This window comes from Trichechus manatus, unplaced genomic scaffold (genome assembly GCF_000243295.1).
Source record: "Trichechus manatus latirostris isolate Lorelei unplaced genomic scaffold, TriManLat1.0 scaffold00212, whole genome shotgun sequence".
Classification (NCBI taxonomy): Eukaryota; Metazoa; Chordata; class Mammalia; order Sirenia; family Trichechidae; genus Trichechus; species Trichechus manatus.
Window position 1 is genome coordinate 3743932 of NW_004444148.1, and position 17100 is coordinate 3761031.

Below are 17100 nucleotides of genomic sequence, written 5' to 3' on the forward strand. Positions count from 1 at the left end.
TCCAGTAAGAGTTCCTAATCCATCTAATGTTTTATGTGTCTCCTATTAAAAACATATTGTTGTTGTGTGCTGTCGAATTGATTCTAACTCATACAGACTGCACAGGACAGAGGAGAACTGTCCCATAGGCTTTCCTAGGCTGTAATCTTTACAGGAGCAGAATGCCAAGTCTTTTCTTGTGTAGAGTGGCTGATGAGTTTGAACCACCAACCTTTTGGTTAGCACCCAAGTGCTTAACCATTGCACCATCAGGTCTACTTACTAAAACAAACATATTATCAAATATAATTTGACCTAATCCTCATTCTCTCTATTTGGCTGATTTTACCTGTAGGCATCACAAGTGCCTTTTGACAGCAGACTTGCAGCTGGTTAAGTCAATAGGAGAATGGGATCTTCAGAAGATCAGAGCACAGAAGGAGAGAGAGCTTCAGGTATCTCTTCCTCTCCTCCTCTTTGTTTCAGTGCCACTTTTCTGGAAGTGGCTGTGTCCCTCTGGGACTACAGTTCCAGCTGGATGGCCCCTCCTCCAGGGCTCCGGCTATCACTGTTGTTGTTGTTAGGTGCCTTCCAGTCGGTTCCTACTCGTAGCGACCCAATGCACAACAGAAAGAAACATTGCCCTCACAATCTTTGCTACGCTTAAGCCCATTGTTGCAGCCACTAAAATCTAGCTATCACTAGATTTCTGTAGTGCTATTTTCTCCCCTCCCTCCTAAGCTCAGAGTGATAACAGCCTCATTCTATTGCTGGTCTATGACCTTCTTCCACTGCTTGCTCCTTAACCACACCTACACCTCTGTAATAGGTAACTTGAGTCAACTGAAGTGAATTGTGTCCTGTTCAGGATACAGAGCCCTGTGTGGCTCAAACGGTTAAGTGCTCTACTACTTACTGAAAGATTGGCTATGTCCAAAGGTCACGTCCTTGAAAACACTGTGGTGGGCAGTTCTGCTCTGCAACACATGGTGCTGCCATGAGTTGGGATCAACTCAACAGCAACTGGTTTGGATTTTGGTTTTAATCAGGATACCAAATGCTCTATATGCCTTCCATAATAAGTAATTAATACATAATAATACAGTTTTGTGTATATGCAAGATAACACGGATATGCAATTTAATACAAAGCACATTGTGATTCTTTGAACTGCACAAAAGATAATGAAATGTTATTTGCCCTGTAGGAATATATAATCTAGTCTGGAATATTAATAGATTATTTCAGAGCTTTTTATTTAGCTTATGATTTTGAGATCCAAAATCAAAGAGTGAATTATTTTGATTGCTAAATGTTCAATAAAATACTTTTACATAAGTAACTTTAGAAAAGAAATTCAGACAGGTAGAAATTATGTTCATACATGAAATACATTTATAGAAAACAATAGTAAAAGCTCTATATTAAACATTAGCTTTATTCTTTCTAGTTTACTGTTAAAAATCTAAATGGTGCACCATATAAGTCTTTGTTGTTGTTTGGTGCTGTTGGGATTGTTCCGACTCATAGCAACCCAATGTACAACTGAACTAAATACTCCTGGGTCCTGTGCCATCATTGTAATCCTTGCTACATTTGAGCCCATTGTTGCAGCCACTGTCAATCCATCTCATTCAGGGTCTTCCTCTTTTTCACTGACACTCTAACTTAACAAGCATGATGTCCTCCAGGGAATGCTCCATGCAGATAACTAGCCCAAAGTACTTGAGGCAAAGTCTTACCATCCTCTTTTCTAACAAGCAGTCTGGCTGTACTTCTTCCAAGACAGATTTACTCGTTCTCCGGGCAGTCTATGGTCTATTCGATATTCCTCAGCAACACCACAATTCTAAGGCATCAATTCTTCTTCAGTCTTCCTATTCATTGTCCAGTATTGGCATGCATATGAAGCAACTGAAAATACCATGGCTTGGATCAGGCACACCTAAGACCTCAAAGTGACTTCTTTGCTTTTCAACACTTTAAAGAGGTCTTTTGAAGCAGATTTACGCAATGCAATACATCCTCTGATTTCTTGACTGGTGCTTCCATGGGTGTTGATTGTGGATCCAAGCAAAATGAAATCCTTGAAAACTTCAATCTTTTCTCTGTTTATCATGATGTTGCTTATTGGTCCAGTTGTGAAGATTTTTGTTTCCTTGATGTTGATTTGTAATCCATACTGAAGGCTGTAGTCTTTGATCTTCAACAGTAAGTCCTTCATGTCCTCTGCACTTTCAGCAAGCAAGGTTGTGTCATCTGCATATCACAGGTTGTTAATGAGGCTTCCTCCAATCTTTATGCTTCGTTCTTCTTCATATAGTCTAACTTCTAGGATTATTTGCTCAGCATACAGATTGAATAAGTATGGTAAAGGATACAACTCTGACACACACCTTTCCTGATTTTAAACCATGCAGTATCCCCTTGTTCTGTTTTAATGACTCCCTCTTGGTCTATGTACAAGTTCCGCATGAGCACAATTAAGTGTTCTGGAATTCTCATTCTTCGCAATGATATCCATAATTTGTTATGATCCACACAGTTGAATGCCTTTGCATAATCAGTAAAACACAGGTAAACATCTTTCTGGTATTCTCTGCTTTCAGCCAACATCCGTCTGACATTAGCAACGATATCTCTCCTTTCAAGTCCTCTCTTAAATCTGACTTGAATTTCTGGCAGTTCCCTGTTGATATAATACTGCAAATGCTGTTGAATGACCTTCAGCAAAACTCTACTTTCATGTGATATTAACGATATTGTTCGATAATTTCAACATTCGGTTGGGTCACCTTTCTTTGGAATGGACACAAATATTCATCTCTTCTAGTTGATTGGACAAGTAGCTGTCTTCCAAATTTCATGGCATAGACAAGTGAGCACTTGCAGAATTGCATCCATTTTTTGAAACATCTCACTTTGTATTCCATCAGTTCCTGGATCCTTGTTTTTCACCAATGCCTTCAGTGCAGCTTGGACTTCTTCCTTTAGTACCATCAGTTCTTGATCCTATGCTACCTTCTGAAATGGCTAAACATCTACCAATTCTTTTTGGTTCAGTGACTGTGTATACTTTCCATCTTCTCTTGATGCTTCCTGCATTGTTTAGTATTTTCCCTGCAGAATCCTTCAATATTGCAACACAAGGCTTGACTTTTTTCTTCAGTTCTTTCAGCTTGAGAAACGCAGACTGTGTACTTCCCTTTTGGTTTCTAACTCCAGGTCTTTGCCAATGTCATTATAATACTTTACTTTGTCTTCTTGAGCCACCCTTGTAAATCTTCTATTCACCTCTTTTATTCTTCATTTCTTCCATTTGCTTTAGCTGCTGTAACGTTCAAGAGCAATTTTCAGAGTCTCTTCTCACATCCATTTTGTTGTCTTTTCTATCTTTTTAGTGGCCTTGTGCTTTCTTTTTGTATAATGTCCTTGATGTCATCCTACAACTTATCTGATTTTCAGTCATTACTGTTCAGTGTATCAAAACTGTTCTTCATATGGTCTCTAAATTCAGGTGAGATATACTCAAGGTTGTATTTGGTTCTCATAGACTTGTTTTAGTTTTCTTCAGCTTCAACTTGAACTTGCATAAGAGCAATTGATGGTCTGTTCTGCAATCGGTCCCTGGCCTTGTTCTGACTGATGATATTGAGCTTCTCCATCATCTCTTTCCACAGATGTACTCAATTTGATTCCTGTGTATTTCATCTGGCGAGGTCCATGTGTATAGTCACTGTTTACGTTGTTGAAAAAAGGTATTTGCAAGGAAGAAGTGTTACAAAATTCTATCGTGTGATTTCTGGAGTCATTTCTATCACCAATGTCATATTTTCCAATTACAGATCCTTCGTCATTGTTTCCAACTTTTGCATTCCAATCACTGATAATTATCAATGCATCTTGATTTCATGTTTGATCAATTTCAGACTGCAGAAGTTGATAGAAGACTTTAGTTTCTTCATCTTTGGCATTAGTGGTTGGTGTGTACATTTGAATAATAGTCGTGTTAACTGGTCTTCCTTGTAAGCATATGGATATTATCCTGTCACTGACAGCATTGTACTTCAGGTTAGATATTGAGATGTTCTTTTTGACAGTGAATGTGATATCATTTCTCTTCAATTTGTCATTCCCTGCATTGTAGATCATATGATTGTCCAATTCAAAATGGCCAATAGCAGTCCATTTCAGCTCAGTAATGTCTGAGATATTGATCTTTATGTGTTCTATTTCATTTTTGACGACTTTCAATTTTCCTAGATTCATACTTTGTACATCCAGCATTCTAATTTTTAATGAATGTTTGCAGCTGTTTCTTCTCATTTTGAGACGGCCACATCAGCAAACGAAGGTCCCAAAAACTTTACTCCATCCATGGCATTAAGGTCGACTCTATCGTCTCGAAGGCAACGGGTTTGGTGTTTTGGTCTTCTACTTTGAGGAGGCAGCTCTTCCCCAGTAATATTTTGAGTGCCTTCCGGCTTGAAGGGCTCATTTTCCGACATTATACCAGACAATGTTCTGCTACTATTCATAAGGTTTTCACCTGGGCAATTTTTTTAGAAGTAGATAGACAGGTGCTTCTTCCTAGTCTGTCTTAGTCCAGTAGCTCCGCTGAATTCTGTCCACCATGGATGACTCTGCCAGTAGTTGCAATACCTATTGCCTAGCTTTCAGCTCATAGCAGCACGCAAGCCACCACAATATGACAAACAGACAGATGTGTGGTTGATATAACTTTTTAGTTAATCTCAAGGTTAACTATATATATGGATAGAGTGGCGGGTCTAGTCTGTTCAGATAATTGTACAGACAAATGACTTCTTACAGAAATCAATACAACATAGTGACTATGAAGTCCAGAGGAAAGCTAGAAACCATTCCATTCTCTCACCTCATCAACTGAGCAGTCTTGAACCTTTAGAGCTGGAAAAGACCTTAACTCATTCATTTCTAGTCTCCTTATTTTACAGATTAAAAAAATAAATAAAAGGCCTGGGAAGGCGAAGAGAGCCACCCAGGATTAAAGGGCTATTAGTGACAAGCTACTACATATGCACTAAACTAGCAAATCACAAAGGTTTTCAGCCTCTACATACTACGGCATATAATACGTTTCTAAGAGCAACACTGGCCCTTCTGCGGCTGTGGGGCATAGAGGGAGAAAAGGAACATTTCAGGACTTCTGTGGTATTCAGCTATAGGGTTGCTATGAGTCAAAATCAACTCAATGGCAACGGGTTTGGTTTTTCTTTTTCTTTTCTTTTTTGATGGTATTAAGCATGTGCTGTTTGGAAAATTTTCTAGGGTTTATTCCAATGTGCCCCTTTAGAAGATCATGCCCTTGTGGTTAAGAGCATACTGGGCTATCTCTAAATTTGGAGCACATCTCTGTAAATCACTTGATTCCTAGCTTAGGTATAAGGACACTGCTTTTAGGCTGACAGTTAAAAAATAGTCCATTTTAAAACTTATCTCTGCTCAAGAATCGATAATGGCTCCTTCCTGCCTATACCATTAGGTCTAAATTCCAGCTTTCATTTTCCTAGCTTAGTTACCAATGGAGGTTTGGGTATTTTGGTCTGATATATTTAAATTTTATAGGCAAAGGGATAAAGAGAAATATTTCTTTGGCTAACTTGTAAGAGAGAAATATTATTTTGCCTTTAACCAATGAAGTCATGCTCATTTGCTGATGAATTTAGGTATATTTCCCAACTTTATAAAAAGGATAGCAATTAAAAAAAAATTTTTTTTTCTGGTCTGCTTTTTCTGCCTTGCCTGTATTTGTTATAGGTAAAAATAAGTAACTATATATGATAAATATTTTAATCTCTTATTTTGTGTACTTTGAAACTTAGATTGTGGAAAATCACCCTACTCATTCCTGCCATTTCTCTCTCTGTGTCTCTCTCTCTCTCATGCACACAGAAACACACACACATCTGCAAAGACCTTTTGTTAGGCATAGAGTCTTGTTTTGAGTCCTTGAAAAATAAACCTGGCATATCATTTGGAAATGACTGAAAAATAATAATGAAAAAGCCCAACAGAAAACCAAACCCATTACCGTTGAGTCAATTCCTACTCATGGCAACCGTATAGGACAGAGTAGAACTGCCTCATAGGGTTTCCAAGGAGCCACTGGTAGATTCCAACTGCCAACCTTTTGGTTAGCAGCCAAAAGCTTAACCATTTGTACTAGTTCAATATTTACATATTGTCATGGACTAAATTGTGTCCTTTAAAAATATGTGTATCAATTTGGCTAGGCCATGATTCCCAGTATTGTGTGATTATCCACCATTTTGTCACCTAATGTGATTTTCCTATGTGTTATAAATCCTATCTCTACGATGTTAATGAGATGGGATTAGTGGCAGTTATGTTACTGAGGCAGAACTCAATCTACAAGATTAGATTGTATTTTAAGCCAATCTCTTTTGAGATATAAAGGAGAGAAGTAAAGTGAGCAGAGTAATAGGGGAACCTCATACCACCAAGAAAGCAGCGCTGGGAGCAGAGTGCATCCTTTGGACCTGGGGTCTCTGCACCTGAGAAGCTCCTAGTCCAGGGGAAGATTGATGACAAGGACCATCCTCCAGAGCCGACAGAGAGAGAAAGCCTTCCTCTGGAGCTGATGCCCCGAATTTGGACTTCTGGCCTACTAGACTGTGAAAGAATAAAGTTCTGTTTTTGAAGCCATCTACCTGTGGTGTTTTTGTTATAGCAGCACTAGCTGGCTAAGACACATATAACATATTTGTTTTATTTATATATATTAGTGCTCTATTCTTGTTTCTCTAGGCTGACAGAAATATCCAAGTATAAGAATTGGTTAGTAGAACAGGAAGAGTAGCTGCAATTGGAAGGCAACTTTGAATATTTGATCTGTTAAAGAATTTCAAGTGTTACAAAAACGGACATGAGAGTTCCTTATGTCTGAGTCTGACAAGGTGGTAGGGACTAGGAAGTATAAAGGGACATTGACCTTAGATATCTATGTCATATACTAAAGCACAGCAAGGTGAAGTAAATTGCCCTAGTGGTAGAGCCAGGATTTATTCTCAGCTTCTGATGCAATCCCATGTAGAGAAAAGCCTTGAATACCCAGATTGAGTACAATGAACCTCAGGAATGCCAGTTGATAGCTTTTGGTGTATTTGTGCGGAGAGAATCTAAGGGTGAGGGCCATGGTGCTTTGAATTAATGTCTTTTTGGTTTTTTTTTTTTTCCCTCATACCTAATTTTATTGTTTCTTCTAGAAAGCTCTAGGTTCTGGATGTACACGTAAATAAAAGCACTTCCTCTGCTTCTCTGTCCCCATCCCAAATGTAGAGGTTTGTTCTGCACACTGCCTCTTCTGTTTGATTACTGACACTCTTATACCAGCAACAGTACAGAGAGCCCTTATCCCTGACTTGGGGCTCTGCATCATGAAGCAACTTACCCTTCTCCCTCTTTCCCTTGGGGCGGAGACCTGATTCCGCCGTTTCTTTTGTGCCAAGATGAAAAAAAAATTGCTTCTTTTGCTTAGAAACCTAAGGTTGAATGGTTGCACATACATTCTACATAATTAGTGGAGAATGAACATTTCAAGCTACTTGAGGACATTCCCAGTGAGCATTTGCAGCTTCCTTCAGTGATGATTCTTAAAACAAGATCTCAGTCTGACCCCGGAAGACCTAAGGCGTGATGCCAATTCTTTCTTTTTTTTAGAGAACAAAGAGGACTGTGAGGGGGGGAAAATCCCTATTTACTCATCACTTAAGAGTTAGCATTTAGGCAAAAATCTCTGCTTCATTTTCAACTCTATTTTTATTTTTAGTTTGTTGGTTGAATTTTGGTTAATATATTTTTCAATTAAGTAAAATTTTTAAATTAGAATAAAATACAGTACATTTAAAGACAAAATCTCCCACTATCAAATCCAAACTAAAATAGTCCACAAAGTTTAAAAAAAATAAATAAATAAAATTATAACTAAGCAAAGCCAGGGGGAAAAAGTGACTAGTTTATCTTTTGGTAAATAAGCAAGGGAAATGAAATACAGACAGCAAGGAAGCCACATATTTGGTAAAGATAGAAACCTTGCATTTATTTATTTATTTTTTATAAAGCAACTTCCAGATTTAGCAATATAAAGTGTAATTAGTTTTGGTACCTAGGAACACTTTATTGATAAACTCTTCCCTTTTAGGCCTACTCAAATTACACAAGCCTGTGTTTGAGGAAGAAATTAATTGTATAAAGTTTTGGGAGCTGGTTTCATTTATAGCATTTTTTTGTCTGAAAAATACTTGCTTCTGTCATTTGGAGGGTGTTTTTTTCCCCCTAGTTGAATTGACTTTATTACCCAATGAATTTTCCAAAAATCAACTCACCAAGGAAAGAGAAGTGACTATTAGGGAAAATAGGAAATACTGTGGCTGACTGAACGTATACATGTTGGTGGGGGAGAAAAAAGCTGTGTTTTCCCCAACCTCCATCAGGAAAGACTAGCTGCAACTGGAAGAGCGGATTACAGTTGAGGAGGGGTGGGGGGAAGGTGAAATATTTTGCCGGACAGACAGCTTTCTCCTAGGGCCAAGGGAAGGAAGTGTGAAGAAACCATTTACTGGCATGCAAATAGAGGGGGCTTCCATCCCTGCCTTTCATCAAAACAACTGCAAGATTAGGAGTCTGAACCCAGGCACTTGCCTCTTTGGTGGAGACAAGTAGGTTCCCCTGGAAGGAAGGAGCCTGAAGCTTAGCTAGGAACAGGACAGAAGGGGTGGTTTCTCCTCTTCAGAACATTTTCCAAAAGTGATGCCATTTTAAACCCCCTTACCTACATCATTCACTTGATCTTCTTATGACATTTTATTTTCAGCACTATTTTACAGAGATTTTTAAAGTTAGTAAAAGTAACATGCTTTTGTTTGAGGGTGAGAGCATGTTTAACCAGTAGTTTTTTTTTAATATTTTAAATGATTTCTAATAATAAAATAACTTGTAGAATGTGAAGGTAATATGTTTTAAATTGGGCTATATTTTGAAACTCAAATCAGTCTTTGTTGCTGTGGATTTTGTGTAAGCTACTGCAGTTGAATATCATTCTGGGTTTATTTTGAGACAAAGGTATATTTTCTGGTAATGTTTTATAAGAAAATATACACTTTCTCATTCTTCACTTTCCAGACTTTCACAGTGCTGAAGAATGCCAAGTCTATCCAGAATGGAAGTGAAATGTGAAACGACAAATACTTGATAACCTGTGCTTGAATTATCTCTATTAGAACGTCCACGTAGGGAAAAAAGAATGTCAAAATATTTGTCAGGCTTACATAGTTTGTAATCATTACACTTCTAGGTAAATAGAAAAAGAAGAAAGAGCATTGGACCTGGAAGTTAATAAATCCCGGTTATAATTCTGGTTTTGACACTAAGAGATACATGGTCTAGGATTAATATTTTGGCAAAAAGACAGACATCTTTCAGCTCTAAAATTCTCTAACCTTTGAAACCCAGAATAGTGGAATATGTACTAGTACTACACTATGGCAATAGTAAAAATAGATGGTATTCAATGTAGAAAGCCGGACTTTGTCATTTTTGAATTATTTCATAGGATCATGGAATGATGGAACTGAGAAACCCATTTAATAGCAAACTCCATTTTCAAAACTTTTTCCCTGCAGTTGCCCAGGAGGCAACTATGGTACATAATGAAAAAATGACTTGCCCAGGATTATCTAGCTAATTAGAAGTAGAAATTGAAGGAGCTGTGTGTTCCAACTTTCCAGTATTCATTTCGTTATACCAATATTTTGTAACAAATATAATTAAATTTTTTTTGTTATTTTGAAAGATAGTGAGTAAATACAAATGTCGGTGCAGGAGAACTCTGAATAAATGTTGTTGTTAAGTGCCCTTGAGTCAGTTCTGACTCACAGCTACCCCATGTACAACAGAACAAAACACTGCCCGATCCTGCACCATCCTCACAATCTTCGTTATGCTTGAGCCCATTGTTAAAGCCACTGTGTCAATCCATCTCGTCCAGGGTCTTCCTCTTTTTCACTGACCCTCCACTCTTGCAAGCATGAAGTCCTTCTCCAGGGATTGATCCCTCCTGATAACATGTCCAAAGTATGTGCGACATAGTCTCTCTATTCTTGCTTCTAAGCAGCACTCTGGCTGTACTTCTTCCAAGACAGACTTGTTTGTTCTTCTGGCAGTCCATGGTATGTTTAATATTCTTTGGAAACACCATAATTCAAAGGCATCGAATCTTCTTTGATCTTACTTATTCATTGTCCATCTTTCACATGCATTTAGGATGACTGAAAACACCATGGCTTGGGTCAGGCACACCTTAAGTCCTCAGAGTGATATCTTTGCTTTTTAACACTTTAAAGAGGTCTTTTGCAGCAGATTTGCACAATGCAGTGCATCATTTGATTTCTTGACTGCTGTTTCCATGGGCTTTGATTGTGGATCCAAGTAAAATGAAATCTTTGACAACTTCAATATTTTCTCCATTTATCATGATGTTGTTTATTGGTCCAGTTGTGAGGATCTTTGTTTTCTTTATGTTGAGTTGTAATCCATATTGAAGGCTGTGGTCTTTGATCTTCATTGGTAAATGCTTTAAGTCCTCCTCACTTTCAGCAAACAAAATTGTATCATCTGCGTATTGCAGGTTGTTAGAGTCTTCCTTCAATCCTGATGCCTCATTCTTCATCATATGGTCCAGTTTCTCAGATTATTTGCTCAGCATACAGACTGAATAAGTGCAGTGAAAGGCTACAACCATGATGCACACCTTTGTTGACTTTAAACCACTCATTATCCCCTTGTTCTGTTTGAATGACTGCCTATTGGTCTAAGCACAGATTTCTTATGAGCACAGTTAAGTGTTCTGGAATTCCCACCCTTTGAAATGTTATCCAGAATTTGTTATGATCTACACAGTCGAATGGCTTTGTATAACCAATAAAACATAGGTAAACATCTTTCCAGTATTCTCTGCTTTCAGCCCACATCCATCTGACATCAGCAATGATATCCCTTGTTCCATGCCCTCTTCTGAATGCGGCTTGATTTTCCGGTAGTTCTCTGCTGATGTACTGTTGCAATTGCTTTTGAATAATCTTCAGCAAAGTTTTACTTGTATGTGATGTCAGTGATATTGTTCAATAATTTCCACATTCTTGTGGATCACCTTTCTTTGGAATGGATATAAATATGGACCTCTTCCAGTCGGTTGGCCAGGTAACTGTCTTACAAATTTCTTGGCATAGAAGACTGAGTACTTCCAGGGCCGTATCCGTTTGTTGAAACATCTCTATTGGTATCCCGTCAATTTCTGGAGCCTTGTTTTTCGCCAATGCCTTCAGTGCAACTTGGACCTCTTCCTTCAGTACAGTTGGTTCTTGATCATATGCTACTTCCAGCAATGGTTGAACGTCAGCCAATTCTTTTTGGTATAGTGATTCTGTGTATTCCTTCCATCTTCTTTTGATGCTTCCTGCATCGTTTAGTATTTTCCCTGCAGAATCCTTCAGTACTGCAACTTGAGGCTTGAATTTTTTCTTCAGTTCTTTTAACTTGAGATATGCTAAGCCTGTTCTTCCCTTTTGGTTTTCTATCTCTGGGTCTTTGTACCTTTCATTATAATACTTTTCTTTGTCTTCTCCAGCCCCTCTTTGAAATCTCCTGTTCAGCTCTTTTACTTCATCATTTCCTCCATTTGCTTTAGCTACTGGACTTTCAAGAGCAAGTTTCAGAGTCTCTTCTGATATCCATTTTTGTCTTTTCTTTCTTCCCTATCTTTTTAATGACCTCTTGCTTTCTTCATGTATGATGTCCTTAATGTCATTCCACAACTCCTCTGGTCTTTGGTCACTAGTGTTCAATGCATCAAATCTATTCTTGAGATGATCTCTAAATTTAGGTAGGATATTCTCAAGGTTGTACTTTGGCTCTTGTGGACTTGTTCTAATTTTCCTCAACTTCAACTTGAACTTGCTTATGAGCAATTGATGGTCAGTTCCACAGTCGGCCCCTGGTCTTGTTCCGACTGATGATATTGAGTTTTTCCGTTGTCTCTTTCCACAGATGTAGTGGATTTGATTCCTGTATATTCCATCTGGCAAGGTCTGCTTGGATTGTCGCTGTTCATGTTGTTGAAAAAAAGGTATTTCTAATGAAGAAATCTTTGGTCTTGCAAAATTCTATTAGGAGATCTCCAGCATAATTTCTGTCACCAAGGCCATATTTTCCAACTACTAATCCTTCATTTCCAGTTTTCACATTCCAATAGCCAGTAATTTTCAATGCATATTGATTGCATGTTTGATCAATTATAGATTTTCAAAAAGTCATATGCAAGTTTATATAAAAAGACTTTGGCATAAATCTAGTTGTATGTAAAGTCCAAGATACTTGAAAGATAATAAATCAAGAGTAATAGTAGGTAATGCTGTTGGGATGAGCCCACTGTTTTATTATTTATTTATTATTTTATTACTGGTTGATTATTGACATTGATTACTTATTTGTATGTTTTTAATATTTGAAACTCTTCAATGACACTAGAATTATATAGCTGCTGGAAATTCTCAGCCAACAGGAATTAATTGACAAGGAATTGTTGTAAAACTACACAGATAAGCAGAGAAATGATATAATCTTTCACTCAACAATTTTCCTTTTAGAAACTTATCCCAAGGAAATAATCAGTGGCCTTCTTTCATCTGTGTGGATTGTTAATCAATTTTTAGCATCAATCTCATTCTTGAAATAATTGTACTTAAGCCTTACCTATTCTGCTCCTATCTTCTTCTAGGAATATTTTTTTAGACAGAAAAATTTGTTTTTACCATCACCTGTTGTTTCTTGTTTCTAACACACTCTTTCCTTTTTTTAAAGCAACTTATCATAGGTTTTTAAAGAATTTTTGTCCAATGATTTTTACTTGTCTATGTTTTTAAATCAGTATGATTACTTATTAACATATTTTTACACAAATAACCTGCCCCTTCTGCTCTTGTTTGCCTGCTGCGCCTTTCCCCCTCCAGGAACCCTCACAAGTACCACCACACCAATCCTCTTCCAAAAGTCGCTGTAAAAATAAAAAAAAGAAAGGAAAAATTAGCATAGAGCACTCAGGAAAATATCTGGGGAACAAATGCACAAGATGTGCCCTATTTGCATAAAAAATGGTACTTTTAGATTGTCCATACCTTGAATTCTTAACCGGCACTGATTTCACACCTAATTAAATGACTCTGCAGTTAGATGGAAATAAAATTGATTTTCATTTTATGAATTCCTCTCTCCTATTTTTATCAAATTACCTAGTAATTGTTTTAAACAACACAACGTTGCACAGTTCTGGGGTCAGTTACTACTGTATTGGTCTATGTGAAACATGTCTCTTGAAATTTTACAATGCTGAGGTTTTAGCAGACTGTTAGCTGCCTATCCAAGAACTATTAACAACTTTTTCCTTTGTGACAGAGTCTCTAATGTATTTAGTGAACCCACCCCTTGCATCAAAGCCAAGTAACTAACTGAGACAAAGATAATATGCCATTGTCTTTGCTGGTGATTGGTTTTAGAAGGGGCATGTGACAAGTTCTGGGCTACCTGACTGATAAATAGAAAGAGACCCCGCTTTTCTTATACCAACCATTGTTATACATAGATGTGGTCCCTGAAACTGAGGCAGAGCTTGTTTCTATGAGGGACATTAGCTTGCGGGTAGGCTATAAGTCAGCAGACATGCAGAATGGCTAAATAATGACTCCAGTTGAAAACCACAGTCCTTCTGGCAAGAAGCGCTAACAGAGTGACAACCATGACCACTGGCAAGTGAGGGTCAATCCCAGAAAAAGGAGAACCACAGAATGAGAGCTCCAAATTCTTTTTTAAAATCTTCACATGAACATCTGCCTGACTTCTCAAACATGCATGTGTAGAACAAACCCTACCTTAAGAAAAAAAAAATACTGAGCTGAGATTTGAGCTACTGCAGAGTTTGCAGTTTGAGAAGAACCAAATTAATCAATCAGAGGCATCTAACGGAAACTGCAACATAATATTCATAATATCCAGTATAAACCCAAATTTACTCAAATATAAAGAATCACGAAAATGTGACATTTCTTAAAGAGAAAGGACAATCAACAGATTTCACTACCAGCATGACCCAAATGTTGAAATTAGCATAGAAAAATTTTAAAGGACCTATACTCAGGTGCCATAGTGGCTCAGTGGTTAAGTGTTCAGCTACTAACCAAAACGGTGGCAGTTTGAACCCACCCAGCAGCTCCAAGGGAGAAAGACCTGGCGATCTGCTTCCATAATGAGTACGGCCAAGGAAACTCTATGGGGCAGTTCTACTCTGTCACGTGGGGTGGCTGTGAGTTGGAATCAATTCAATGACACCCAACAACAGCATCATACTCAATGAAGTAATTATGCTCAATAAGGTAAACAGAATTAAACTCACAATGATTAAAAGAATACACAGTCTAAGTAGAGAGAGAAAAACTATTTTTTAAAAAGATAGGAATTTTAGAACTAAAAAAATACAACATGCTAAATAAAAACTTCACTTAACAGAATGAATATATCAGGGGAAAAAATGGGTAAAACTGAAGATAGGTCAATAGCAATTATCCATCTGAAGAATAGAGAGAAAATTATTTTTTTTAATTAAAAGGAGATTCATGACTTGGAGTACAATATCAAAAGGCCTAATACGTGTAATTTATGTCCCAAAAGAAGAAAGGAAAGTGACCAAAAGAAAAGAAACAATGACCAAGTGTCTTTAAACTGATGAAACACAAATGTATAGATTCACAGAAACTCAGTGATTCCCAAACAAATATGCATAATAGCCCCATATCGCTTAAAGAACTTAAATCTGTTATCAAAAGAAATTACCATACTCAACAACAACAATAAAATAAAATACATTATTTAAAAAAAAAAAGGAAGGAAGCAAGAAAGGGATGGGGAAAGATTGTGGTGGAGGAAGTGATATAAAAAAGAAAATTACCACAGGTAAACAATAGGTCCGTATTATTTTACTAATAAATTTTAAGTATGAAGAAATGACACCAATATTACACAAAATATTTCATGAAAGCAAGAAGGACAAAATGTTCCCCAATTTATGAGACCAGCATAAAGTATGATAAAGGATTATAAGAAATAAAATTAAAGACCAGTGTCCCTCATGAATATGGATACAAAAATAACTAACAAAATATTAGCGTATGGAGTTCAGCAATATATATAAAGGATATTAAATCTTGACTTAGTAGGGTTCATCCCAGGAATGCCAGTTTGTTTTAACAATTAAAATGAATCAATGTAAATCACCATGTTAAGAGACTAAAAAAGAACAAATCATATGATTATTTCAATAAATGCAAAGAAAATATTTGATGAAATTCAATACCCATTTATAATGAAAATGTACAGAAAACTAAGACTACAAGGGAATTTCCTTGATCTGATAAAGGACATAAATAAAAATCTACAAGTAACATCACACTTAATGGTTACGTATTGGATATTTTCCCTCAGATACTGGAAACAAGGAAAGGAAGGCTACAGTCACTGCTATATTCTGCACTGGATTGGAAGTCCTAATCATCACAATATGAAAAGAAATAAAAATGTTAAGACGTAAAGATCAGAATGATGAAAAAAACTGGCTTTAATTTGTAGATGACATGATTGTTTATATAGAAAATCCTAAGGTATCTGAAAAATAAATTAGAACTAATACTAATAAACATATTTGACAATGAGGCAGAGTACAAGGTTAACATACAAAAATCAATTGCATTTTTGTAGACTTCCAGTAAACAATTGGGAAATTAACAATTAAAAAAATAAGGCCATTTGCAATTGCATCATAATATACAAGATACTAAGGGATAAATTAAACAGTAAATGCAGGAGATCTCTACACTGAAAACAACAAAATATTCTCGACAGAAATGAAGAACACCTATACAAATGGAAAGATATGCCGTGTTTAAGAACTGGAAGACACAGATGTCAATTCTTCCAAGATTGTTCTATAGGTTCACTGCAATCCCAATTATAATCCTGGTAGATTTATATGTAAAAGTTTATAAACAATTCTAAAATGTATATAGAAGTACATAAGACCTAAAATATTTAAGACACTTAAAAAAAAAGTTGGAAGGTATTGACAGTTACTATACTTCTACATAATCAAGACTATGAGTTACTGACAAAAAAATTGACAAATCAATGGAAGAAAATAAAAAGCCCAGAAATAGATCCATACGTATTTGGTGATTTGATTTTTGACAAAGGCACCTAAGCAATCAAGTGGGAAAGGAAAATCTACTCTAGCGCTGGAATAAATGGATATCCAAATTAAAAAAAAAAAAAAACTTAAACCCCTAGCTCACATCATACACAAAAATTAATTCAGGATGGATTATTGACCTAATTGTAAAAGCTAAAATTGTCAAACTTTTAGAAAAAATATATAGTAGATTTTTCTCATGATGTGTGTGTAGGTTGCAGAAAGCAATAACTATAAAAAATTGACAAATTATACTTTTTCAAAAAATTAAAACTTATGCTTATCAAAATACACCATTAAGGAAATGAATAAGCAAACCACAGATGAGAAGAAAATGGACACAAAACTTACATGTAACAAAAGGCTAGTATCTATGATATGTAAAGAAACTCTATCCGTAACTCAATAAGTAAAAGACAAACAACCCAATTAAAAATGAGCAAGAGATTTGAATGGATGCTTTATAAAATAAGGTATATAAAAGGACAACAAGCATGTGAAAAAATATTCATCATCATCAGACATTAGGGAAATGCAAATTAAACCTTATGTCAGCAATTTACTTTGAAGTGCATCAAAAAATAAGATGAATTGCAGCCTGGACAGAAGGATGAAAAGATGGAGACATGCGATAAAGCCAGTAGAGTAAAATGTTAATGATCAAATACAGGAGATGGGTATAAGGACATATTGGAATTTTACAATACAATGCAAACATCCACTTTGTTTCATAATATAAAATCTTGTTACTGTTGTTAGATGCCATTGAGTCA